The 26933-nt window shown below is 40.3% G+C and overlaps 1 protein-coding gene across 5 annotated transcripts in view; it reads left to right on the forward strand.

Annotated features, from left to right (window-relative positions):
* The window catches only part of SFMBT1 (Scm like with four mbt domains 1), a 133629-nt gene that overhangs the window by 1305 nt on the left and 105391 nt on the right, over positions 1 to 26933 (forward strand). Inside the window, exon 1 of one of the 5 annotated variants that reach the window (XM_046673592.1) lies at positions 1011 to 1029. The exons of 3 other annotated variants lie outside the window; for them this stretch is intronic. The gene's annotated coding sequence lies outside the window, so the exon portion shown is untranslated. Of the gene's footprint in view, positions 1 to 1010; positions 1030 to 16929; positions 17015 to 26933 lie in introns of those variants that run through there. One more of the 5 variants, XM_046673585.1, reaches the window with a different exon arrangement.

Genomic DNA, 26933 nt, shown 5'->3' on the forward strand with positions numbered 1-26933 from the left:
CCCGGGGGCGTGAAAGGAAAGTGGCCGGGCGGCGGTAGCGGCGGGCGCCCAAGTTCCCCGGCGCGCTGGGCCCACCGCGCGCCCCTCCCAGCGCGTCCCGCGCTCCCGCCCGCCGAGCCCCCGCGGACCCGCCCCCCGGGCTCGCTCCGGGGCCGGGGCGCGAACCCGCAGCAGGGGCCGGGGCCGCGCCGCTCGTGCGGCGGTCCGAACTTCCGAGGGCCGGGGTGGCCGCTGCGCGTTTGCGGAGCGTCCAGCGGCCGCCGCAACCGGTTGCTTGAGGCCGGCGTGGCGGCGTGCGCAGGGCCTCCCCGCGCCGCGCGCGAGCGGGCAGTGGGCTCGCCGGGGAGCCGCTGCTCGACCCCTGCCGCCCTGCTCGGGGCCCGACGCGCCTCTCGGGAGGTCGGTGAGCGTTTCGATTTCTGTTCTTGAAGTCTCGTCTTGGACCCTGCAAAGGAGGCTGCAGGCAGGCGAGAAGCCTGTCCTGAGAAGCAAGGCCTGCTCGGTGGGGAGCAGAAACGCCTGTGCGAGCAGACATAAATTCCCGCGGAAAGAGGATGTATGCTAAGTTTTTCGCAAGATGTCAGCGGTTCCCTGGGGTCTGAAACTAAGCCGGAAAGCACAGGTCCCCTCCGGGTCTTGTACGGGGAGGGAGGCAGGACACCCCTGGCAGAGACAGGAGTTTTCCGGAGCCGGGGCTTATTCCCGGCGGGTCCCGCGAAGCCACGCTGGTGAACGGCCCCCAGCGATGATGTTTCCCGAGTCCGACTTAGCGCTGTAGTTGTGAGAACCAAGTGACCATCAGAGAGATTTGAAAGGAAATAAAATGGATTTTGTCAATCCCTGCCTGTGCCTTGTCCTCTTGAATCACATTTTTTAAGATGTCACACTCTATCGCATCGCAAGTTTAAAATGCCTGAAGATAGAATTGTTCATTTCCCAGCTGTCTTGAGAGGAGGAAGGAAGACGTTTACACTTTGGGCCCGTTGGCCTGGTGTTTTGAGGGATACGTTGAATCCTTCTAGGCCACAGGTAAATGCAGAGTTCAGATTTGTTTACAGTGTCAGAAAAGTAACGGCCTGGTGGAAACGGGAGTGGCCTGAGATCAGGAAACAGTTGTCACTACCGTTGTCACCTACTGGCTGCTTTATCGAGGGGTACATTTCTTAGCCTGTCCAGATTTATTTTTCCTTATTTGCAAAATTAGAGAATGAGTAGATCATCTTTCTGCTTGCTCTCGATTTTGACATTCGGCGATTTATTAATATGAAATATTTAAAAAGTCAGAGTCTATATTTCGAAAGGTTCTACATAAAAGTGCTCACAAAAATGAATCTTTATTCGAATACATTTGGAAAAAATTCTTGGTAGCTATATCTAAGATGACTTTATGTAATTTGTGATCTGAACAAAGGCATTTAAAAGTGTATTGCAGTGTTTTTAAAATCAAGTATTTTTTTCATTGAGGTCTCACTAATTATAAGACCTTAAGAGTAAAGTTTGCGACCTCTCACACATGCATGTGCCCTGGTAACCACACTCAGATCAAGTTATAGAACATTTTCAGCCTCCCAAAGGGCTCTCTTTTACATTCCTCCCATTCTGTAAACACTTTCCCCCTCCCCAAGGCTACCACTATTCTGACTTCTGTCACCACTGATGAGTTTTGCTATAAAACTGGGCCCTTTGAGGGTAAAAGGGGGCAATATTAATAATTAAGCTGGAGGACAGCAAGTGTGTAAACTTGGAGTTTGGAAACTCCAGTAAACCTGGAAAATGGTCATTTTCACCATGACCCTAAATGTGTTTATAACAATTCTTAGGGTTTTTACCATCTAGAATAACTAAAAATTCCGACCTGGGAGACTTCTTAGTCAGAGGGTCACTTTGTAGCTGAGGCAGTACTTTGCAGGTTTGGATCTGTGGTTCTTGGGAATCCTTGTGGTCACAGGCCCAGTATTAATCTGTTACTTCCCATTTTTGGAATACAGGTATATTTGCATATAGTAAGTTTGAAGGATGAATCATGAACTTTCCTAAGTCAGAGTTTAACGTGTCAGTAGATGAATCAGTTCCTTAAAGCCTAGAATTTGCTGAGAAAATTGAATGAAAATTGATTTTTTGAAGTTCAGTGAATTAAAGAATGTGGATATAAAGCTTTAACAACCTTTTAAATGACAGCAATTAACTTGATTTATATATGCAGGATATTCGCCTGGTTTATCAAATCATTAAAACTCTAGCAATAAAAGCAAAAACAAAAGGTAACTAAAAGTTATATCAGGTGTGATTTTTTAATTTTATTTTATTTTTTCCTTTTTCTCCCCAAAGCCCCCCGGTACATAGTTGTATATTCTTCGTTGTGGGTCCTTCTAGTTGTGGCATGTGGGACGCTGCCTCAGCGTGGTTTGATGAGCAGTGCCATGTCTGTGCACAGGATTCGAACCGACAAAACACTGGGCCGCCTGCAGCGGAGCGCGTGAACTTAACCACTGGGCCACAGGGCCAGCCCCTCAGGTGTGATTTTTTTTGACCCAGTGATTGAGATAGTGTTTTGTGTTAGACCTCTAAGAAGTTGGGTTTTTTATATTCTCCGCTGAAGCAAGTATTTCAATGATTTGCTTATCCTTGTCAGATGCCTTTTAATATATTCTTGTACCTTTTGTTGTTCCTGCTCCTAAAGGAGGGCACTCAGAGATTGTGAGTGAATTCTTGTTAGTTCCTCACAAAGGCCTGTGTTTTAACTGCAAGGACATTGGTGTAATAGAAGGTTGGGGACTGTCTAAGGCCTGTGGTAGGGATGTATAGGGCATAGTCCACAAAGTTCAAAGGTTTTCTTTTGTGAAATGATTCTGCTGAATAATTCTGTTTTTCTGTGACTAAGTTAGCTAGCCAGTTGGCCAACAGCTAAGCTGGATTTGGTCCCTCTACCCTAAGATTCATAGCATCATTAGCGAAGAGAGTAATTGATCACCTGGTTATTGCTCCACCGTTTTCTTTTTGATTTTTGTGGCTCTTTTTAGATTTTTTAGTTTTTGCATTATCAGATATTTAACTTAAAATTTATTAAATTTGTGAGAGATGCAGCTAAAGAGATGCAAAATGAGAAACAAAATATGTAAGAAAGGAAATTTCCTCTTTTGATGTTTGTTTCTTTGTAAACTTTGATTTTTCTCTTAAAAAATGCTTTTTCTGTCCATAATCTTACTGCTTCTGTAGGATGCCTTTGCTTTCAGTGATAGACTGGGCTTGGCTATAGAATGATGGTGCGTAAGCAGATATCATTTGACTCTGAAGTCTGTAGAAAAGGTGAACTCTCCAAACTCCACTGGCCTTTTTGTTATGACTTCATGTTATATTTAATTAAATGAATGAATACAATCCAAAGAGCAGAATACCATTATACTGGCAGGTATTTTGAATGCTAAGTATTTTTATGTTTTCTATTTTATAATTTCCTGAAACTTTACCTTCTAGAATTATTTGGCTGTTAACCAAAATTTCAGAATAATTTAAATGAGAGTAAAAGAACATATAATCAGTAAATGGTACAGCTTTGTTATGGCAGGGGATTTTTCTTTCGGTAAGTAGCGTTTGTTGTCTAACTGTGATGGTTTGTACTTGAAAAAATATTTCTCCTTTTATGCAGTTGTTAAATTGGGTGAAAATCTCCAAGGATTTGGGTTTCCTGGGAGGTTTTGAACTGTTAGACTTTGGGGAATGGGATTTTGATATGATTCTATGCTTCTGCAAGTTGTACTAGCCCCATTGGAAAATGATTTAAAATAAAAAGGATGTGGTCAGGTTGTTGCAAGTTCATTTTTAAACTTTACAAAAGTGGGAGAGAGGATAAGAACAAAGACAAGTTATTAATAGAAAAATTATGACTTCACTGCAGAAGTTTTAACAAGTTTGATTGTAAACTTTTGCCTATAACTCAGAGGCACCTGAAGATTTGTATATACTTATTTTCTAGTCTCTTATTCAAGAGGAAGTTTATAAGCTTATTCAGCTTTGTCTTTAGATAATCACTCAAGGACATAATTAAAAAACAAAAAGATGTAGTCGGTATATTGTGGTAAAAGATATAAGTCCCTGTTGAACTTTCTGGTTTGATAGTTGAATAACTTCAGAGCCAGGCACTTTGCTGTGCAGGCAGAGGCTATAAGGTGGCATTTCTATGTGTAGGTTCCTTTCTGGTATTTTTGCTTAATCTAGAGTAAGGACTGGGCTGATCTGGGGTGGATAGGGCGGCGGAGAGTACCTGTGTAGTCTGGGAGAGTTGGAAGGTGGTTTGTCCGCAAGTGCAGGACGCTTGTATTTGAGATGACAACATGAGATAGGCTGAGAAATTTAGCAATTATTGAAATAGTTGGTTTGAATTCCAAGTTATTACTGTTTTCTTTTACCCCGCATAGTTTTTTGGGAAAGTCTTTGAGGTGGCTGCTATGTAATATTTGCTCAGTGGTGAGGGCACCTGTGAGTTACCATTTTTTCATTTCTTTTCACATTAATGTGCTACCTAGACTAGAATGCTTTCTTGTCTCTGTGTTTTTGCTGGTGTTCTTTCTTATGGATCCGTTCCTATAAAACGTGCTTTTTCCATGTGGAAAATAGTATATGATATTTTAGAATCATAATTTTAAGAGACCATTTTGGCTGATTTTTACACATATTAGAAAATAACCTTCTTGGAGTGATGATAATAACACAGATACAGTTAACACATCACTTGTCTAGAACATAGTAAATAATGAGGAAGTAAATTTTCATTATTTAAAAGAATTTTTTTAGTTGTGGTAAAATATACATAACATAATTTACCATTTTAAAGTCTACAATTCACTGGCATTACGTATGTTCACAGTGTTGTGCAATTATCACCACTATCCAATTCCAGAACTTTTTCATCTTCCCAAACTGAAATTTCGTACCCATTGACAATAGCTCCCCATTCCCCTCTCCCCCCAGCCCCTGGCAACCACCATTCTACTTTCCATCTCCATAAATTTGACTACTCTGGCTACCTAATATAAGTGAAATCATACAGTCTTTGTCCTTGTGGGAGTGGCTTATTTCACTTAGCATAATATCCTCAAGGGTTATCCATAGTGTAGCATGTGTCAGAATTTCCTTTTGAGGAAATACTTTTTAAAAAAGTCTTCCACAGCAGATGAAAGAGAGTCACAGAACCTTGTACACTAGGACTCATTTACCTCCCTTGGAAGAGCTCTAGGTGCCCAGCAGAGTTGTGAGAACCAGGTACCTTTTCCTTAGATGCAGTTCCAACACACTTGGTTATTGGAATGAAAGAGAGAGATGGATGCAGAATGTGACAGCAGGGCGGAAGACAGGGAAAGTATAAAAACAAAGGTTGCTACAGTCTGGGGCTCTCATTTGGATAGGGACAGAGTCTTGTGTGTCCTTGGATACCGTTTTACTGTGTAATCATTGATATTGACAATGTTGGCCCAAGTCGAAGTGTTCTGGCCAGAACAGGTAACCAAAAAAGTTTGTGTTCAGAGTTGTAAATAAGCCTTCAGTTATCTGAGAGGCATGATTATTCAATGACTCACCCTTCAGCTGTTCCGATTAGTTGAGGTTTTGCCATATTTTACTCTCATTTCTGTATTAAGGGAAAACTAGTGAGTATTTAAAGAGGTTCAGTAGCTTAACGTAATAATGTTACCACATAATTAATGCTTTATAATTTAGATTTATTATATTACGTTAGCTCTGTATTTGTGAAATATAGACATCCAGTCATAGATGGAGAGAGAGCAGGTTTGGCAGAATTAAGGATTACGAGTTGAGCAGTTAAGCACTTTGAGAATGGCTGAAGAAGTGTAGGGTTTTGTTATTGTTTCCTTTAACTATTATTATTTTTTTTCTGCCTTTTTTTTTGTCCCCACATCCCCCCAGTACATATCCGTGTATATTTTTTTTAGTTGTAGGTCCCTCTGCTTGTAGCATGTGGATGCTGCCCCAGCATTGCCCCATGAGCAGTGCCATGCCCATGCCCAGGATCCAAACCAGCAAAACGTTGGGCTGCCGAAGCGGAGTGTGTGAACTTAACTACTCGGCCACCGGGCCAGCCCCTTAGCTATTATTTTTAATGCCTGCATTAGTGTAGTAAAGATGGATTGAGTTTCCTGAATTTTGTTACAAGGGGAAGGGCAAATAGCTTAGAGCACCTCTTGATCATTGCTGCACATCCTTCTTGACACAGGTGCTTTGGCCATCTTCTTCTTTTTTTTTTTTTTGGTGAGGAAAATTGGCCCTGAGATAACATCTGTTGCCAGTCTTCCTCTTTGTGTTTGAGGAAGATTGTCCCTTGGTGAACATCTGTGCCAATCTTCCTCTGTTTTTTTGTATGTGGGACTCTGCCACAGCATGGCTTAATGAGCAGTATGTAGGTCCATGCCTGGGATCCAAACCTGCAAACCCTGGGCAGCTGAAGCAGAGCGCACAAACTTAACCATTACACCACCTGACTGGCCCTTTGGCTGTTTTCTTGAAATCCTTGAAGAATTGACAATGAGTTTCATGAAACTTGATTTTTTTTTAATGCCTTAAATTGCTACTCAGTTCTTAAGAAAATCGGAGTGGTTAGTTTCCTAGAGTTAGTAAGGCTTTTCTGAAAGTATCAGTTTGTTTGGCAAGATGTTGTCCCCAGAGCACTAGTGAGCACCTCCTTTACACCATTCTGTTCCCCACTGTGTATTTTTGTTAGTCCTGAATCGACAGTTAAATTGAAAAGTTGAGTTTATATACCAGAGTCAGTTTGTTAATTTTTTAAATATGAATTGGAGTTTCTAAGTAATTTGTTAAGAGAGAAATCCTTTTCTTTTTAAAAAAAATTAATAGGAGGAGGTGTTCTTTCCAGGAGTATGGTTTCCTTTTGATGAGTTTTTATTTTTATTATTGAGCAAAATGGGCAGGGGTAGGTGGTCTAGTAGCTAAAGCTAGAAATTTGAACACTTTGGGTATTTTGTTGTTGTTCTTATGGTCATTTGTGATCTCTGAATCCCTTGACCTCTTAATGTAATTAATGTTTATTATTTTCATTTTGTTTCCCTTTTAAAATTGATTTTACAGTTGTCAGTCATGAATTATATTTGCATTTAAAATATACATAGTTTTTATTATTGTTAATACAAGCAACATTGTACACAAATTGGGAAACAGATCTGCTCTAGGCATTATCTGCACCTGTTTTTCCTTAAGTCCACATAGGAGCTCCTGGGTGACCTGAGAGAAGCTTTAAATGACTTCGTCGCCAGACCCCCTTAGCAGTAGTGGCTGTGACAAGGGAAGCAGAGGGCTGGGTGGGCTCTTCTGGCCTCCCTTTCTAGGGTGGGTCTCCTTGTCTGCAGCGAGTGCTGGAGGAGGGGTCCATGACTCCCACAGCTAGACCCAGGTCCTTAAGGCACAACAGGGTTCTGAAGACACTGTAACCCCCACCCCGCATTGACCTTTACCCTCATTTTGGCTTTCTCTTAACTTTGTCTGAAAGGAGCTCTTTCCAGAACAGCTCTGCTGGTGAAGTCTTAGGTTCCAGTACAATATTCTTTTTTCCACAGCGTCCTCGAGAGGTGTCCCTACTTTCCTTGTCTCTTTTTTGACCTTCTGTGACTTCCCTTTTCTCTCAGAGTTCCAGTCCCTTCAGGCCTGGATTCTTTGTCCAGTCTTTCATTTGCTTCCTGGCCAGAACCCTTTACTCTTGCCGCCTTGCCCTTCAGCGGCCTCTGCTCTGTAGACCACCCCCAGCAGTCCAGCCAGTGCCGTCTGCTCCTGGATGCAGACTACCCTGAATTCAGGGTCTCCTCCTGAGGTGGCTGTGTGTGTGGATAGTTCCTCACAGTCCTGTCTTGAGGCAGAGCCTTTTCTTTTTGCATTCTGTGACCTTTTCAGTCCCTCCTTTGTTTCTCTCTTTACATCTCTGTCGGTGGATTCATCCACATTTAGACTTCAGCTAGTCCTTATGTGGTCATAAACCTTCCTGCTGAGCTTCAGATCTGTGTGTCCTCTGCTGTCTGGACCTCTCCAGTTGAATGCCCCACTGGTTCCTCAAAATCCACAGGTCCCCAGCAGAACCCCTGGTTCTGCCCTAAAGCTGCTCCTCCTCCAGTATGCTCGTCTAGGTCTCTTTCTTTACATTCCTCCTCAGTAATAGTGTTTGTTTCGTCCCCCTTCAGCTTTCCTGTGGAACTTGGAGTCTTATTTTGAATTACCAACATCTCATTTAAGAACGTGCAGTTCTGACTCACTGGCTTTCAAAACACTTTTAAAGCTGTGGAACCCTTTGTTAAAATAAGATCCTTCTAGGACGCCCAATATGTGGAATAAATAAAACTAGAGTTCTCCTGGTGGAAGGGGAGTGGAGGGCCAGCATCCTGTCCTGCTGGCCCTGCTTCCAGTGCTGCCCGCTTTCTCCTAGGCAGAGCTGATGTCTGGCCCTGGAGCAGCTTCCCCTGGACTCTGTAAGTGGAGCTCTGGGGGCTGCTGTGAGCACTGCCCTGAGGGCACTCTGCATGTGAGAAAATTACATTACCTGTTTTGCATCCCACCTCTTCCCATTGGTTTTCCTTTGGAAATTATTTTAGTTTTGACTGATAAACATGAAATTAGTGCCAGTGATGAATCTTGCCAAGGAAAAGGAAAGCCACTTTGGAAAGTGAAACTAGGTGTTAAGAAGAGCCAGCTCCATTAAATGCTGAAACCTTCAAAAGTACCAAGGGTTCCTTTCAAAATTTGGGTGAAGTCTCTACTGACTCACTCCTTTTCTCTTTAAAGCTTCATTTCTACAACATGAACATTCAAGATAAACTGAACTTTAGTTTTACTGTTTTTGTATTGTTCATTTACTAGTATAGCAGGCTTACTCAAAGCATAATTAACTGAAATGTTATATATTTGCAGTGAAAAATGTCAGAGTTCTTCTGTTGCCTTGAAATGATCTCCCTGTCTTCCCTACTCTCCAGTCCATCCAACATACTATGGCCAGATAGATCTTTCTAAACAAACTCGATTTGTTTAGACAAAATTTTTGTTTGTAGAAGTCCCAGTACCAGCAGGATAAAGTCCAAACTCCTCAGGAAGGCACGCAGAATCCTTGAAGAGCTCATCCCTTGCCACCTGTCTAGCTCATCTCCCTCTCACGTGTGCCCTCACTCCAGCCTTGCTGGGACTGCACTCTTTTGCAAACCTTTTCCTAGGGATGTCCCTCTGCCTAGAGTGCTTTTCTCTTAACACAGTGCTCCCAAAATGTCCATCTTGCACGTACCACTTTCATACTTTTTGCCATAGTATTTGATTACAATTATTCTTTTAATATTTTTAAAATCAACTTTTTAAAAATTTGACTTTTTTTTTTGCTTGAGGAAGATTAGCCCTCAGCTAACATCTATGCCACCACAGCATGGCTGATGAGTGGTGTAGGTACACGCCCGGGATCCAAACCCGTGAACCCGGGCCACCGAAGCAGAGCGCACCAAACCTTAACCACTACGCCATGGGGCCAGCCCCAGAATTTGACTTTTTACCTTGAAGTTTATAAAGTATTACTACATTTTAAAAATATAAATAATGAAATACAAGTGACAGTAAATCTAATCAGTTTATTAAAATACATTCCTTCGGTAAGGTTCTTGACAAAGCCCTTTTTTGTACTTAAAATTTTAAAAAATATGTTTCTGATGATAGGTGGTATTGAGGAATTGTTGATCTTTTTTAGGTTTGATAATGGCATTGTGATTATATAAGAGATTGCCCTTATTCTTGGGAGATGCAAGCCGAAGTGTTTAGAGGTGAGGTATTGTGATGTTTTCAGCACTTTCAAATGGCTCATAAAGTATACATATAGGTGTACATATATATAGAAAGATAGAGCAAATCAGGGAAATTTTAATAATTTTTTAATCTAAGTGGAGAGTATTTGGAACTTTTTCAGAATCTCTGTTTGAAATTTTGATAAAAGCTTGTTTTATTGGGGGGGTATAAAATGGCTGCAAAAAGAGTTTGTGTTAAAAAAAGTTTTTAACCCTAATTCACAATGGGTAATGTGTGCACGCACACATGAATAGAGCGTAGACCCACTTGTTGAAGTAACATTTAGGTTATCGCATTTTCAGTGTTGTGGGAAAACCAAATAATTGAAATTCTTTTTTTTTTTTAATTTCGTCAGATTTTCTATAGAGATAATTATGTCATCTATGAATAAATATAGTTTTACTTTTCCTTCTTTTACAATATGGATTCCTATTAAATCCTCTTGCCTTATTGCATCAGCTAGTACAATAATGTCGAATAGAATTTTTTTTTTTTGAGGAAGAATAGCCCTGCGCTAACTACTGCCAATCCTCCTGTTTTTGCTGAGGAAGACTGGCCCTGAGCTAACATCGGTGCCCATCTTCCTCTACTTTATATGTGGGATGCCTACCACAGCATGGCATGCCAAGCGGTGCCATGTCTGCACCCGGGATCCGAACTGGCGAACCCTGGGCCGCCGAGGACGGAACATGTGCACTTAACTGCTGCGCCACTGAGCTGGCCCTGAAATTCTTAATAAAGCCTTATTTAAGCAATAGCTGTGAAGTTACAGTTGCAAGTTTTATACAACTTCCCTCCCCATTCCACCTTAATCCTATGTAAATACTTTTTTTTTTTTTAAAGATTTTGTTTTTCCTTTTTCTCCCGAAAGTCCCCCAGTACATAGTTGTGTATTGTTAGTTGTGGGTCCTTCTAGTTGTGGCATGTGGGATGCCGCCTCAGCATGGCTTGATGAGTGGTGCCGTGTCCTCGCCCAGGATTCGAACCAGCGAAACCCTGGGCCACCGAAGCGGAGCATGCAAACTTAACTGCTTGGCCACGGGTTGGCCCCTGTAAAGGAGTCTTTGGTGGCCCCTCTTTTCTTGTGTACCACCTGTGGTTTGGACGTCGCGCTTATGGGGATGCTCTGAAAGAGTCCCTGTTGTCCTGTGAGACTCACTCAGGTCCTCTGCAAAGTCTTCCTTCCTGGACTCCCCAGGCTGGATTCACTGCTCTGCCCTGGGTCCTCATAGCATTGTACGTAGTCCACTCTTATAAATTTTGCAATTGTAATTATTTGTTCAGTGTTTCTCATCCCTAGCAGACTGGGAGCTCCGGGTGAGAGACCTTGTTTTATTCCTCATCACTACCTTTCACACAACCTAGCAGAGAGTAGACAGTAAATAAATTATAGCTGAATGAAAGCACAGAAACAGTACTGCAGCACCACCGTTTATAAAAGTATTTCTACTCGAAAATGCATTCTAAACAAGAAACTATTATGTTTAGTCCGATCCCATCTTGTTACTCCCAGGCTTAGAGCCTGCCAGTGGCTTTCCATAGTAATTAGAATAAAATCCAAACGCCTTTTGTGGCCTGTTATGCCCTTTGTGATTTGCTCCCTGCCCTCCTCTGCCACTTTTCTGGCCGCTTTCCTGAAATCCAGCCACATGTTTTTCTGTCCCTCCAAGTGCACTGAGTTTCTTTCTTTCCTTCTTTCTTTTTTGAGAAAGATTAGCCCTGAGCTAACTGCTGCCAATCCTCCTCTTTTTGCTGAGGAAGACTGGTCGTGAGCTAACATCCATGCCCGTCTTCCTCTACTTTATATGTGGGACGCCTACCACAGCATGGTGTGCCAAGTGGTGCTGTGTCCGCACCCGGGATCTGAACTGGCGAACCCCGGGCCACCGAAGCAGAATGTGTGCACTTAACCGCTGCGCCACTGGGCCGGCCCCTCACACTGAATTTCTTATGCTGAGTTCCTTTTCATCATGGAAGGTTCAGCTCAACAATGAAGCCTTCTCTGCACATCCTTACCTCCACTCCCCAGGTGCTCCTTTCTCATTTTTTTTTTTTCATGGCACTTATCACTGTATGAAATTATCTTACTTTTAGTTCATTTTAACATTTTAATTTTAAATTATTATAAAATACTTTGCAGCTACACTGTGGAGAACATTAAACCTACTCCAAGTATGTTTTTCCTCATTGTTTCTAGTGGCAGAACGAAACAGTGCGCTAATGCATTGTTCCTTGTGCTTCCTATTGTAAACCCCCTGAAGGCAGGAACCAGGTCTGTCTTTGACTTAGCATGGCATCCTGGTACTGAGGACAGTGCATGGCAAATAGATATATGTTAAATGAGGTGTGTATAAACAACCAACTAGTAAGTTATCTAAGAAAATTTTTTTCTAACTCCGGAGATTTTTGTTCAGTGTTACAGTTTAGTTCTGAATGTTCAGAATTTTTTTTCTTTTAATGAGAAGGCAGTATTTTGTCATATTTTGCTGCTTGGAATGTCTGTTCTGATTAATGTTTTACGTTCGCAAAATTCCTTTCCTCCACTTCATTTTGTTTATCATATTAACTTACCACATCACTTTTTCCAAGATAACTGCATATCTTTAGATCTTCGACAAATGCATTTCCATTAGTAAAAATCAAATTGAAGGGCGTTAGCTGTAGTCATTTGCTTTACTTTTCATGTTTGTAGTTACAAAGAGACAATCAGCAGTCTGGTTCTATGTGGGCGTGGGGTGGGGTGACTCCACTTCCTTTGCCCTGGTGTGACTGAGAGCCTGTTATTTGCGGATGCATAAGCCCCAGGTTGAGCTTCAGAAATGAATTTAGTGGATCCACTGGCCTCCCACCATTGTCAGTTGCATCAGTGCTCTTACTGTGGTGGGAGCACAGATGATGGCTGTATCTGGATGAGGACTTGGGGGTCCCAAAGACCAGGAGAGGCATCTACAGAAGTGGAAGAGGGTTGGACAGGCTGAGGCTTTGCGTACAACATCTCTCTTCACTCTAGTCCTGCTTGGAAATGGAGAAATTTTGGACATATTGAAGCTATGGGGGAAAAACCCTCTCATTTTTTACTGAACTGATGTTTGGATTTTTGGCTGGGGAGAGTTTAAGAAATTTGGAATCTTAGTAATTTAAAGTTCTTTGTTAGTTTAGAAACAAAAAGATATGTAAGACTTTCCTCATAAAATATGATTAGTGTATAATATTAACATATAAAGTGTAATTGAACTTTAGTTGCAGACTTATATTAATATATTTGACTCTTTTAAACTTTGGCTACAGCAGAGCCAAACATTAAGGGGATTTTTGCATCTTCGTGTGAGAAGCAAGTATAGTTGTTTTTAGCATTATAGCAAGAAATTGAAAGTTACTGTGGTTTCAAAGGAGGAGGGTGGAATGGACCTCTCCATAGCCCACCGCTTTTACTGAATTCAGATTTTGCCACACAGAATTTAGAGATAGTTAAGAAAGATGAGATTCCTTGTAATAGGCATCACTTTTTCTTCTGTTGCTTTATTTTATCATAATCACTGACTTAAGTATTTCTTAAAAAAACTTTTTTTAATTAAGGATGCATGTTTTTAGTAAAATATTTTTTGAATGGTGAAAAAGGATGTACTTCTTTACTGAGATCCCTCAGTCCCTTCTCTAGGCCACTGTATAACTCCAGTTTCTTTGGTATTTTTTTTTTTTTTGCTTTGGTATTTATTTTAGGAAAATTCTATTTGTATAAAAACATATATTTCCCTACTCACTTAAAAAAATCAATTGGTAGTGCTCTTTTTATTTAAAATATTTTGTGTGTATCTAAGTACACGTAAATCTACCTCATTCTTTTAATGATTGCCTAGTAGTCTGTTAAAGGGATGCAACATAATTTATTCAGTTGGTTCCCTATTTTTGTACGTTTGGGTTATTTGCAGTTTTTTTATGCCACAAACAGTATCATGGACTAAGGAAACTGGAATTTGCTTGGGTTAAGACAAGCTTTCTAATACTTAGTGTTATTTTTTTCTGAGTTAGTGTATTTGTAAAGGTAGACCGTTCTTCACCCAGTCCCTACCTGGCAGATGCAGAGGAGAGGGGAACCGGGTGCAGTAGAGTAAGTGGAGTTAGAGGTGAAGTCTTGCTCCCCCGCCCCCGTGTGGCAGAAGGGACGGCGTCAGTGGAATCCCCAGCTGAGTCTTGGGAGACCGAAACATCTGAAGATGTCTGTAGACTACCTTGGTGTTGACTGTACCTTTAAAGCCCAAGGTCTGAGTGCATGCTGCTGGTTATAAATTTAGATAATTTGTTTTTGTATTTTGGTTTTCAGAAAATTGTAGCAGCATGGATTGGCTAACAAATTAAATAAAGTTCTGGCAATTTTTTTCTATTCTTTTGTTCATTGGCAAAAATACAGCTAAATTAAAAAATAAAAACAGTTGATTTTTATCTCAGCTCCTTAGTAAGGAATTTTAAACATGGTGCTGTGCTTCTAGTGCAGTAATTTCTTTTTTCTTTTCTTTTTTGTTTTTTGAGGAAGATTAGCCCTGAGTTAACATCTGCTGCCATCCTCCTCTTTTTGCTGAGGAAGACTGGCCCTGAGCTAACATCCGTGCCCATCTTCCTCTACTTTATACGTGGGATGCCTGCCACAGCATGGCATGCCAAGCGGTGCCATGTCCGCACCCGGGATACCGGCCGGCGGACCCTGGGCCACTGAAGCAGAAGGTATGAACTTAACCAATGCGCCACTGGACAGGCCCCCCTGATATTTTTTTCTCATTAGTGAGTTGGAGGTACCATGATCTGATACTACAGAAATTAATTTAGCAAATGCTAAATAGCTGTGAAGTGAAGCAGTGATGCCAGGAGTTTAGGTATTGCAAGGCTGAGTAAGTTTCCTGCCCTCAAGAAGCTTATAGTACCAGGATAAGATATGATACAGAATATCTCCTGTTTAAGTGTTATCAAAAAGGTACAAAGGGCCTCCTGTAGAAGATATTTTGTGGATGTGGGCAGGGGCTAACATCTTTGTAGGATATTGTTTTGAGAAATAATTTTCGTGAAAGTCAAGCTCAAGGAGTGAGTGATCTGTGAATACCTATTAATTTATTGTATTGTTAGTGTAAGACTTTCTAATAAGCTAAAAATACAAATACATTTTTTGTTGAGGCAGGTTTGCCCTGAGCTAACATCCATGCCAGTCTTCCTCTATTTTTTGGTATTTGGGCTGCCAGCACAGCATGGTCACCAGCAGAGCGGTATGGGTCCACACCCGGGAACTGAACCCAGGCCACTGAAGTGGAGTGCACCAAACTTACCCACTGGGGCTGCCCCTAAAATATTTCAGTTTTTAATGGAGAAAAGGCCCAATGTAAAATGAAAAAATAACCCTAAACTTTTCCTTTTAATCCTTTCCCAACTCTTATCTTTAGTGCTGCTTCCTCCTGAAGTGATTTAACTTCGGTAAGGTTCCTGCGGACTCTTCCTCCTTGAGAGTGGTAGAGGAAGCACTCAGCAGCTACAGTGATGTCTGGGCTGCTGTACCTGGACCTGCTGGAACTGGAGTGAGCAGCACTCAGGACATGGGGATGCATGGGGAACTGTTAACTTGTGGCCATGAGCATGCATCTTGGCACGAATTACAGCTTATCCTCAATCCTAAACTTTTTCTTCGTATTATCTCTTGATCTCCCTTATTTGTTCTTTAATTGCTGAGAGAGGTTATGATGCTGAGTGCTTATATGTGAGTCATTTTCTTATTTGATTTATGGTTCCGTGTTTTTGTTAATCTTCCTTTTCCAATACACATTAACTTTAAACTTGTTTTATTATTAATTTTTAAAACAAACTAGTTTTGGTAGAATGGTAGAGAAGGGACCAGAAGATTGAGTTCATGTTAGCCTCCTGGAGAATTTTGGTGGGATGGAAGGTTTTAGAACAAGTGAAGTGCCCTTTTATTACAGCTTGTTATTTTCCTGTTTATACTTTTAAGCTGTTGTTTGAGACATAAATATTACCTTGGCAATTTGCTTTTTTAAGGTAGTGATGTTTATAGTGTTAATGGTCAGAAAGTTAATTTCTCTTTAAGTAATTTTAAACCATGCTTTCGCAAAAGTGATGAATTGCATTTTGGGGTGGAACATTTTCTAAAGGACTGCACATACATCACCTTTTCAGCCATCCATTTGGGAATAGTCTTAGCCCTTCAGAACACAGCTCAACACCTTGAACAAGCAAAATCGATCTCTAAGTGTTGGCAATAATTGTTATAAAGTTCCTGTACCAAAGCTGATTATTTTCTTCTTTGGTTCTGACTCAGTCTTGCTTTCAGTTATGTGTGGTTCTTAACTATTTTCCAACCTTCTGTCAATTAGATGCCATCAGCTGGAGGGGGATGAGTGGAGATTGGTAGGTCTGCATAGCGACAGCAGCAGTTAGCAAAGCCCGGCATTACATCTGGGCTGGATGTAGTGTTCTTTCGAGAGGGCGGAATTATCAAGGAAAAAACTTAAAGTGTATTCAAAACTCTTGGTCTTAAGGAAGTAAAAATTTATGTAAAAAATACTTCCATCCACTATTAAAATATGTTTTGATGCTTGAAGAAGGACCAAGCTTCATATATATATGGGCTGTATTACCTTGGTCCAAAAATGAAGGGAATGGAGCTTCCAGATTCCTTTTAGTTCTCTGTTCCTCATTGCTCTCTAGAAAATTTACATATGATCATTTCCCTCTTAGAAATAGTGTTTGATCAGTTAAATAAAAACTGAGTTTATAGATGCTTCTGTATTTGTGTAGTTTCTTTAATATTTTTATAAAACTATTAAAATTTTATACCCTGTCGTGTTATACATTAGTGTTTCCGTATATTGACTATTGCAGAATGTTAATTTGGAATTATTTAATTTTCTTTGACTAAAGCCATTATATTCTCACCTGGTAGGAGAAATTAATAGAAATTTCTGTTAATGTGAATTCCAGCAAGGTTCAGAGACCAGTCCCTGACTTTTTAAGGGTCAAATAGGAGTTCAAAATATATTCAGAATTTGCTCAGCATCCTCACTGCCACCACTTTGGTCATAGGTGTCATCCAGTCTCATTTGGGTTATTGTAGTAGCCTCCTGACTGGTTCTCCTTCTTCTGCCTTTGCCCCCTCCAGTCTACTCGTGACGCAGAGGGATCTTGTTAACAGGTAAGTTATATGATCTCTGCTCACAGTCCGTTGCTGTAGCTGAAGTCTTTACTGTATCCTACAAGGCTCCCGTGGCCTAGCTTCCCCACCAGAGACTTCCTCCTTCTTATGTACCCTGGTGCCCAGGACTCCTGCTGTTCTCCACCATGCCAAGGGGGCTCTCTCCTTAGGACCTTTGCACGTGTTGTTCCCTCTGCCTGGAATGTTTTTCCTGTAGATATGTGCAGGACTAACTCCCTCATTTCCTTGGAGTCTTTTCCCCAAAATCACCTCAGTGACTTGTGTAGATACACAGCCCTCTTCTAGCATTTCATATCCCTGCCCCTGCTTAGTTTTTTTTCTCCTTAGCGTTTATTATCTAACAGTATTTTCCTTATCTGTTCTGTGTACTGTCTCTCTCTTCCACTAGAATGTAAACTCTCTGAGTTCAGGGATTTTGTCTGTACTGTTTTCTACTATATCTTCAGCACCTAGAACAGGGTCTGGCCTGTAGTAGGTACTCAGTAACAATCTGTCGACTGAATGGATGAATGAATGTTTCACAGCTTAGTTCCCCACCCTCATCGATGAATTATATAAATTCTGAATTTGGTGGGCTATCAGTCTTTGTCTAGTCAGGAAACCACTCTAGCCGCTTCAGTGAAAAGGGGACCCAATTCTAGGAATTGGATACAAAAGGAAGGGCTGGAGGAGCAAAGGGAGGAGGTGGTGTTACCCAGAGCCTAGAACCTCCCATTTCCCACCAATGCTGCTTGAGTTCACTGCTACCAGGCAGGAACCTGTACTCCTGCCAGAGCTGCTGCCAGAGCCTAATGGGAGCACAGCTGACAGGGGGCCAGGAATGTAGATTTCAGGCCTGGTGATTCAGGGAGAGTCTAGAAGGGTAGGCGTGGGGCTAAGTACCAGCATAAACTATTCAGCACACGTGGTATTTGTTTAATTCATGTGTGGGGATAAACTTAGATGTAGGACAACTAAATTGAGTAGTGTGGGCTGTGATGCCAAATTAATAGCACAGGGTGAGATCTGAAATGATGACTGAAACATTAGAAAGCTAAGAATTAAATCCCATCATAGCCTAGTCACATCCATGTGTTGAACCACAAAGCTGAACTCAACCTCTAGAAATGGAACACGACAGGAAACATCTTCACTGTGGCTGTGATCTCTTAGTGTGATTAAGTGCTCATTACCGTGAGTTCAGTAAATCTGTGTTGAGGCCCAATTGTGTCCCAGCTTAGATCTCTGTCACCTAAAGGATCAGTGCCCTCGCCTGATCTGATTACAGAGTTGTTACTCAGAGCCCTGCTGTCATTTACAGGTCTAAGATGTGACAGGCTTGGATTTATGCCTCTGACTGAGTGCTCCTCCCTTGGCTACTCGATCATCCCCAACTCCCCACTTCCCCAGGACGCATTGCCAGGTCTTGTTGTTCCTCGTCTCCCTTTCTCTCTCTTCTCAGTTTGTGAGCAAGGACACCAAAGTCTAAATATACTTGATTGCTAACTATATTCATTTTCAGTGCTCTTCAATATTTATGACGTGAATCTATCACTAATAAGCTTATTTATTTATTTTTTTTGGTGAGGAAGATTGGCCCTGAGCTAACATCTGTTGACAGTTTTCCTCTTTTTTTGCTTGAGGGAGATTGTTGCTGAGCTAATATCTGTGCCAGTCTTCCTCTATTTTGTATGTGGGATGCTGTCACAGCACAGCTTGATGAGTGGTATGTAGGTCCGTACCCAGGATCTGAACCTGTGAACCCCGGGCTGCCAAAGCAGACTGTGCAAACTTAACCACTATGCCACCAAGCTGGCCCCTAATAAGCTTATTTTTTATTAGAGATGGCAACTTTTCTTTTTTCTGCTGAGGAAGATTAGCCCTGAGCCGACATCTGTTGCCAGTCTTCCTCTTGTTTTGCTTGAGGAAGATTAGCCCTGAGCTAACATCTGTGCCAGTCTTCCTCTGCTTTACATGTGGGTCCCTGCCCCAGCATGGCTGACGAGTAGTGTAGGTCCACACCCAGGATCTGAACCCATGAACCCTGGGCTGCTGAAGCAGAGTGTGGCAGACCCAACCACTGCCCTGGGGCTGGCCCTGATATGGCAACATTTTTAATCTCTCAAGATGTGAAGGGAGAAAATAGTCGAAATGGTAGGAATTGATGGAACTTCTGTTCCCCTTGCCCTTTTCTCCACTTTCCTGGACTCCAGTTAAGATTGGCCCAGGGATTTAGGTGTCTGTTTCTTGGGTGTGGGGTAGACCAAGAAACTATCTCCTCCACCTGCCCCCCATCACCTCCCCGCCAAGAAAGACAAAATGAAATCCTATGCAATGATTACATTGACAGATATAGAATTCTACTGTAATTTATTTTTTATGAAATTCAGAACCTTTTTTCCTTAAAAACTGAAATTCTAAGGGCTTTTAATGTTACACATTATCTTCAGAGAGTAATTTATCATATTCTTGATGAATTAATTTTATGTTCAAATACCAACTTCTTTCATTCATCAGGTTATTTTGGATTTCTGTAATGTTAATTATTTTTATTTAAGGATTATCTTGTACTACTTGTAAACATAAATAAATGGATCTTTCATGTGGTGGTTTGGATCCATCTTATTATTTTCATGGATTAACTTGTAAGGATGTAATTGATTTTTTTAAATTCTACCTGGCTTTAGTCCCTTAATTTCCTAATAGAGTTTAAACATTATTTTTTTCAATCCAAAAAAACTGAAAATAAACTTGTATTTTTTTGTTTTCCCGTAGACCAGAGTATTTCTATAGCAAAAAAATTAACAACTGCCAGAGCAGCTTAGATTCTTCTGTTCTTTGTGCTACCTAATTAAACGAGGGCTTAATATTTGCATTTTCACCACTGACAACCATGACATTTTCTTTGATGCTAAAAAAGGAATCCTTGAGAGGAGGGACTGTATTGGGTGGGGATGCTGGCCTCTGGTATATTTGCACTTAGTCTTCTGTAAGTCCCTTTCTGAATCTGAAGTGCCACTTTAGAGAGAAATATTACTTCATCAAAATTCTAGGGGGAAAATGTTCTGTTTGAATTTAAGCAAAAATCATTTTTTTTCACCTTCTGCGTTCTTCCACTACTTTCTCCTTTTAAACAATTTTATTCCTCCCTTGAAGTTGCTCTGTTTTTGAGCTATGGTTATTGGAGACTCTCGTAGAAAGGTGCTGGGCTGATGGTGCTGGGCCTGGAAGGTTGTGACACAGAGCAGGTGGAAGGGCGATCCTGCTTCCCTGTGTCCTCAGATGCTCCCAAGGAGCTGATGTCTTATGAAAACACCTTTAGAAACTGTTATCAGTTCATTTAAATTAAATCTCCAAATGGCAACAGAGTGCACTTGAGCCGAGAAAATATCTGTAACCCAGTGATGCTTATTGCTTTTGACTTCTTAGAGGCATTTACTTTATTTAACTTTTTGTTATGGGTAATTTTAAACATATGCAAATGAAGAGATAATGGTATAATATATTGCCATTTACTGCATTAACATTTTTGCTATTTTAAAGGCATTTTCTAATGAATTTAGGCATAAAACGCTTGTATTTCGTATCATCTTTTCCTCCTCTTGGCATTATGTTTTAAGCAAATTTTTCTCCTAATTTACATTGGCAGATTTAGATATGCATTAGTAACTCCCCAGACTAGTTGTAGAGAAGCAGTAACTGAATTTGATCTTTCAGTAGAAATGCACTGAGTGTAAAATAAACAGATTGCTGCTGGAGCTGTCCTTTACGAACAGGTTCAGTTCTACATAGAGTGTTATTGTTGGGCTCAACTTAGCCAACAAGGAACCTCTACTTTCACTTACAGTGTGGGAAAATCTGTATTATAAAACTCTGATGGAAACCTAGACATAGATTGGAAATGTTTTCTTTTCTTCCCTTCTCTTTTTCTCTTCTTCCTCCATTCTCGATTTGTTTGTTTTTTCTACCGTTCATTCTACAAATATATATTGACACTGCATATACAACCCACACAAGATATGGGAAGGTAGGGAGATGATAAACCAGTAAGGCAATAAATAGAATCTAGTATTTGGTTTAATTTAATTAAATTAATTTTTTTATTACAGTAACATTGAATTATAACATTATATAGCTTTCAGATTTACATCATAATATATTTCTAATTCTGTGTAGATTACATCATGTTCACCACCAGGAATCTAGTATTTGTGATAAGTACTTGGCAGGTAGTCTGAGTGATATGTTAGAGAATAAGATGGAGACATACTCAATAGGGTGATTAGAAAAAATCTTTATGTGGACTGGTGACAAAAAATTATTTTATTGAGGTCATATTGTTTTAGAACATTTCAGGTGTACATTATTATATTTCAATTTCTGTATAGATTGTATTGTATTCACCACCAGTAGTTTAGTTTTTATCACCATACCTGTATGCTCCTTTACCCCTTTTGCCCTTCCCCCCAACCCCTCTTTATGTGCTGGTGACTTTTAGACTAAGAAGTGAAGGGCAAGAAACAGCATGTGAAGAGCACTTTGGATGAGGGGATAGCACTTGCCTAGGCCCTGAGGCAGGAAGGAGTCTGTGGTGAATTAGGAACCAACAGAGGGAGTATGAATGGAAGGAAGATAGAGTGGTAATTAGTGACCAGATCTTGCGGGGCCTTGTAGATCCTAGTAAAGAGTTTGGAGTTTATTATTTAAGATCTGACAGGATCTGCTTTGCCTTTTAGAAAGATGTGTATCTCCTGTGTGGAGAATGGACTTTCAAGTGTGGCAGGGAAGGCAGTTTGGAGGCCACCTGCATTATTGCAGTAGTGCAGGGGGCTTGGATTAGGATGATGGCAGTGAAAATGGAGAGAAGTGATTGATTTGAACATAGATGATGACAGTAGACTCCATAGGATTTGCTAGTGCAACGGGTGAGGGTAAGGGAGCCATCGACGTTTTTGGCTTGGTTGGTTGTGTAGTGCTGAGATGGAGAAGCCTGGTGAGAGTTGGGTTTGGTAGCAAAGTAGAGTTCAGTTTTGGTTGCCTATGCAACATTAATATGGAGATTCCAAATTAGTAGCTGGACATATGTGTCTGGACTCAGGGAGTAAGTCCTTTTAGTATCGATAGTATTTATAGTCATGAGTTTGCATGACATCACCTAGGAAGAGAATGTCGAATGTATATGGGGAAAAAAAGAAGAGAACTCAGCACCCAACTCTGAAGGATTCCAAGATTTAGAGTTTGTGTGATTCTGGAGGGGCCAGCAAAGGAGATTGAGAAGGACTGGCTAGAGAGGGGGAAGGAAAACCAGGAGAGTAATGTCATAGTAGCTGAGAGAAATAATGCTTTGAGGAGGAGGGGCAGTTTACTGTGAAGATGGGGGCCTCGTAAGATGAGAGAGGAAACCATTGGATTTGATGATTTGAAAGTCATTGGTGACCTGGCCAAGAGCAATGTCAGTGTGTTAGGATAGACTGTAGTTAGATTGGGGAGGAAGTGAGGAAATGGCATGTGTAGACAATCTTCTGAGGTGTGAAGGGAGAACAGAGAAATGGACAAGTTCTTGGAGGGGAGGTGGAGGTCAAGAGAGATTTTCTTTTGTTATTGAGATGGCAGCATTGGAGCATGTTTGTGTGTTGTTCTGATGGGGACTAATCTGGTAGAGAGGGATAGAGGACAGGAGGAATAACTGAAGGTCTGTTACTAAGTAGGTGAAAGGGGTAGAACGTGGATCCGGAGGGAAGGGATTTTCCTTTGTCTGAAGGACGGGAGCAGATGCAAGCAGGGGGTGGGAAAATAAAGGAAGTTCCGGCTACCTCACATTGCTCTGTGTAATTAACTTTTTCTTTCCTAGTTCTTGCATTCTTCAATTGTCTGAATATTCATAGACATCCAATTTGTATTAAAGAAATTAAGAAACAAGTTTATTACTACTTACTGTACATTGAAATGCATCTTTTTAAGGAGAGAAATAAAAGGGTTTAGAAATAGCACAAGATGTATATAGATGCTTACAAGAAGTCACATTCATATTGTTAAGGTAACTGCTTTTGAAATATTGCTAATATTTTTTTGAAAAGTGAAGGTATAAGCTGCAGGAGAAAGGAAGAAGCATAGGGATGCTTTATTTCATGAGGTTCTCTCAGCATGAATGCTGGAATTTCTCCAAGTTGCTAATTTAAGTTCAGCCTTAAACTTGACAGTGTAACATGTTGCATTCCTGTCATTCTGCTATTTGAGGGAAAGTTTTCTTTATTAAGTGTGTAAGACTGAGTCACGTAGAAGGGATATGGGAGACTACTTATGATCAGGTGAGACTGTAAGCCCCCAAGAGGATAGGGACCTTATTTTGTTCACCACTCGATCCCCAGAGCCTGTAACAATGCCTGGCAGATAATAGGCACTCAGTAAACATCTGTGACATGAATGAATAAATGAGCTATTTATTAAGTAAGCATCACTATATTAGTGGACCTGGAGAGTAAAGTGACTATAGCATCCTCAAAATGAAGATGTTTCCTCTTTTATCCAGAGATCAAATTCTTACATAAAACAGTGTAGTATGGTAGAAAGAACAGGGGCGTTAGATTAGACAGATAGGGATCTCATCTTTCTCTTTAACACCTTGGACATGTTTCTTAGCCTCAGTTTCTTTATCTGTAAAGTGGGAGTAGTAACAGTGTACTTTCCAGAATTATTTCTCTTTGTATAATGTATATAAAATACTCGGCATACTACCGGCATGGTAGGTCCTCAACAAAAGGAGGATCTCATTAGTTTCCTATTTTGCTTAGTGGTTGAATCCAGGTACTGGAGTCAGATCTAGTTCCCAATGATCAGTTTTCCATATGGGGGGAGAAAAAAGAAATTGGATCTTTCCCTCATATCAGATGGATTAAAGAACTGAATGTAAAAGGCATAATTAGAAAACTTCAGGTGATAATAGAAGAGCCTTGTGACCTCAGGGGTGGGGAAGAATTTCTTAAACAAGGTACAAAAAGTGCCACAAAGGAAAAGATTGATAAATGTGACTATATTAAAACTGAAACTGTCATCAACAGACAACATAAAGAGAGTGAAAAAAATGAGCCCAGAGTAGAATAGTTTTTAATCACATGTAACTGTTAGAATACATAAAGAGCTCTTTCAAATCAGTAGGTAAAAAAAGACAGCCCAGTAGAAAACTGACTTGAGCAGGCAGTTCCCAAAAGAGGAAATCCCCATGGTCAATAAACATAAGAAAAGGTGTTAAACCTCACTTTAATTGGGGAAATGCCAATTAGAATACAATGAGATAACATTACACACTCAATAGGTTTGCAGAAGTGTAAAATCTCACTGTAGGAAGCGAGTGTGTGGAGCCATGGGCGCTCTCTTCACTGCTGGTGGGGTGTGAGGTGGTACCACCACTTTGGGGAAGTTGGACATTGTCTACTTTAAAAGTGGGAAACGTGGTCATCCCGACCTCAGCTAGACTGAATGTCTGCAGCCTGAGGCACTGTGATGGTCAAGGCTGTGATTGTCAGGTTCCTGGAGCTCTGACACTGAGTGAGCAGATTGCTCCTGCTTTGGAGTTAGGAGTGTGAACTGGAAGTTCTAGTAATTTTTCTTTATCCTTTAATTTATTAATGACTGTGTTCTGGATCTTAGAAACCTCCATATTTTCTTTTCTTTTACTGCTAAAAGCAGGGTGCTAAAACGACAGCAGTCTAAATGAAAGAAAAGCAAATACATTGTTTTTGATGAAATTAGTCTTCTCCCGCTGCATACCTTGCCATCTGAGGTAGAAAATTGAAAAACAAACAGTTATAGGCTTTATTTTTTCTCTTATTTTTTAAATAGCTTGTTGAGATATGTTAGGTATCATAAAGTTCGCTTAAAGTATATAATTCACTGGTTTTTCATATATTTAGAGGTTTGCAACCATCATCATAATCTGTTTTAGAACATTTTCATTATTTCAAAAAGAAACTTTGTGCCCATTAGCAGTTACTCCCTATCCCTCCTCCTCAGCCTGAGGCAACTGTGAATCTACTTTCTGTCTCTTTAGGTTTGCCCATTCTGGGTATTTTGTATACATGATATATAATATGTGATCTTTTGTGATTGGATTCTTTAACTTGGCATAAACTTTTTGAGGTTCATCCATGTTGTAGCATGTATCAGTGTTTCATTTCTTTTTACTGCTAGATAATATTCTGCTGGATATGGGTATATCACATTTTATTTATCCATTCAACAGTTGGTGGACATTGCGGTTGTTTCCACTTTTTGGCTGTTATAAATAATGCTGCTATGAACATCCATGTACAATTTTTCATGTGTAATATTTTCATTTCTCTTGGGTATTTATGTAGGAGTGGAAGTGCTGGGTTATATGGCAACTCTGTTTAACTTTCTGAGAAACTGCCAAACTGTTTTTCAAAGTGGTTGCACCACTTTACATACCCACCAGCAGTGTTATGAGGGTTCCAGTTTTTCCACACCCTTGCTAGGACTTATTACTGTCTCTCTTTTTTGGTTATAGCCATTCTTATGGCTTTGACTGGGGAAATAGAAATTAAAATACAGTAAGATGCCATTACACACTCATCAGATATGCAAGTATCTAAAAATCTGACTGTAGGAAGTATAGAGGTCTCTTATTCTTTATATGACTCAAAGATGATTTTGGCTTTTTAAATGACTTTTGTTGAGCTGAGGTTGCTTTATGCTCTCATTTTGGGGGTCCTCCAGCTTCGTGACTTCTCTCTCTCTGCTGTATTGAAGTTTATGCTAGCTGTGTCTTTATCCATTCACTCCATCAACACTCATCAAGGGCCTGTCTGTTCTCAAGATCCAGGTCAGAGGAATCCTAGGGACTAGGGACATCTCTTTTTGTGATGTGAGAATAAAGAATGTTGTCAAGTAACTATACACTTATGAGGTAGACTAGATGTGCTCTTGTTCCCCAGAGCTAAAGGAATACCTGTTAGCAGTGACAGCTCTTAGATGTATTTTTTATTTATTGTCAGCTGATTCATTGGGTGGTGGTTCTAAAAACTTTTTAAGAAGTGGTCTGTTTTTTCCCCTGAATTGAGGCTTTAGAATGTGCAGTAAAATGTCTAAGAGGAAATGATGGGAGTTGAGGAAATCCATTTGGTAAAAGCTTACATGTAAAGATTTTGCTTTTGAATGGTAGCTTGGTGTGGGAAAGAACTTAAGTTTTGGATTTGGCTGTCATTTAGTAGTTGTGTAACTTTGGGTAAGTTAATTAACTTCTTTAAACCTCATTTCCTGACCTTTAAAATGGGAATATTTTAACGGGTGGTGGGATGGATGAGGTACCCCATTGCATAGTGCCTGGCACAGTGAACGTTCCAGTGTGAGCTCTCTTCCTCCCTGACTTCATGACAGTTTTTAAAGAAAATGATTCTTCATAAATAAGCCATGTTCCTTTTTGAAGTGATTAAAGGTACTAATTAACTGATTATTATCTAATAGCAACAAAATTATGAGAGCATTTTGGCAAAAGATAAAACAGGAGTAATCAGTAGTATACTTAGTTATGATCATTTCCTAGAATGTGACAAAATTGATGCAATTTTAAATCACTCTTAATTCTTAGGTGTTACACTGTTTTTTGTGAATTCTAGATTCTTCTGCTATTTCAAAGTATAAGTAATTAAAAATTCTTCACAGGAGAAGAGTTTTAGAAGTCATTATTATATTCTAAATTAAAAAACTTTGCAAACAGTAGTTTGTAAGGATATTTCTGATAAAAGGCACAGGGAAATGATCATAAATTCAACATTTAACTTTCCATCCTTATATTGAAAATCATTAATGTGTTCTTAACTGAGAAAACTGCTCTTTTTCATATAAGGTAAGATGGTATCAGATCATGCTTTGTAACAAGTGAGGTTTGTATCCTGAATTAATG

The sequence above is a fragment of the Equus quagga genome, chromosome 1 (assembly GCF_021613505.1).
Source record: "Equus quagga isolate Etosha38 chromosome 1, UCLA_HA_Equagga_1.0, whole genome shotgun sequence".
Lineage (NCBI taxonomy): Eukaryota > Metazoa > Chordata > Mammalia > Perissodactyla > Equidae > Equus > Equus quagga.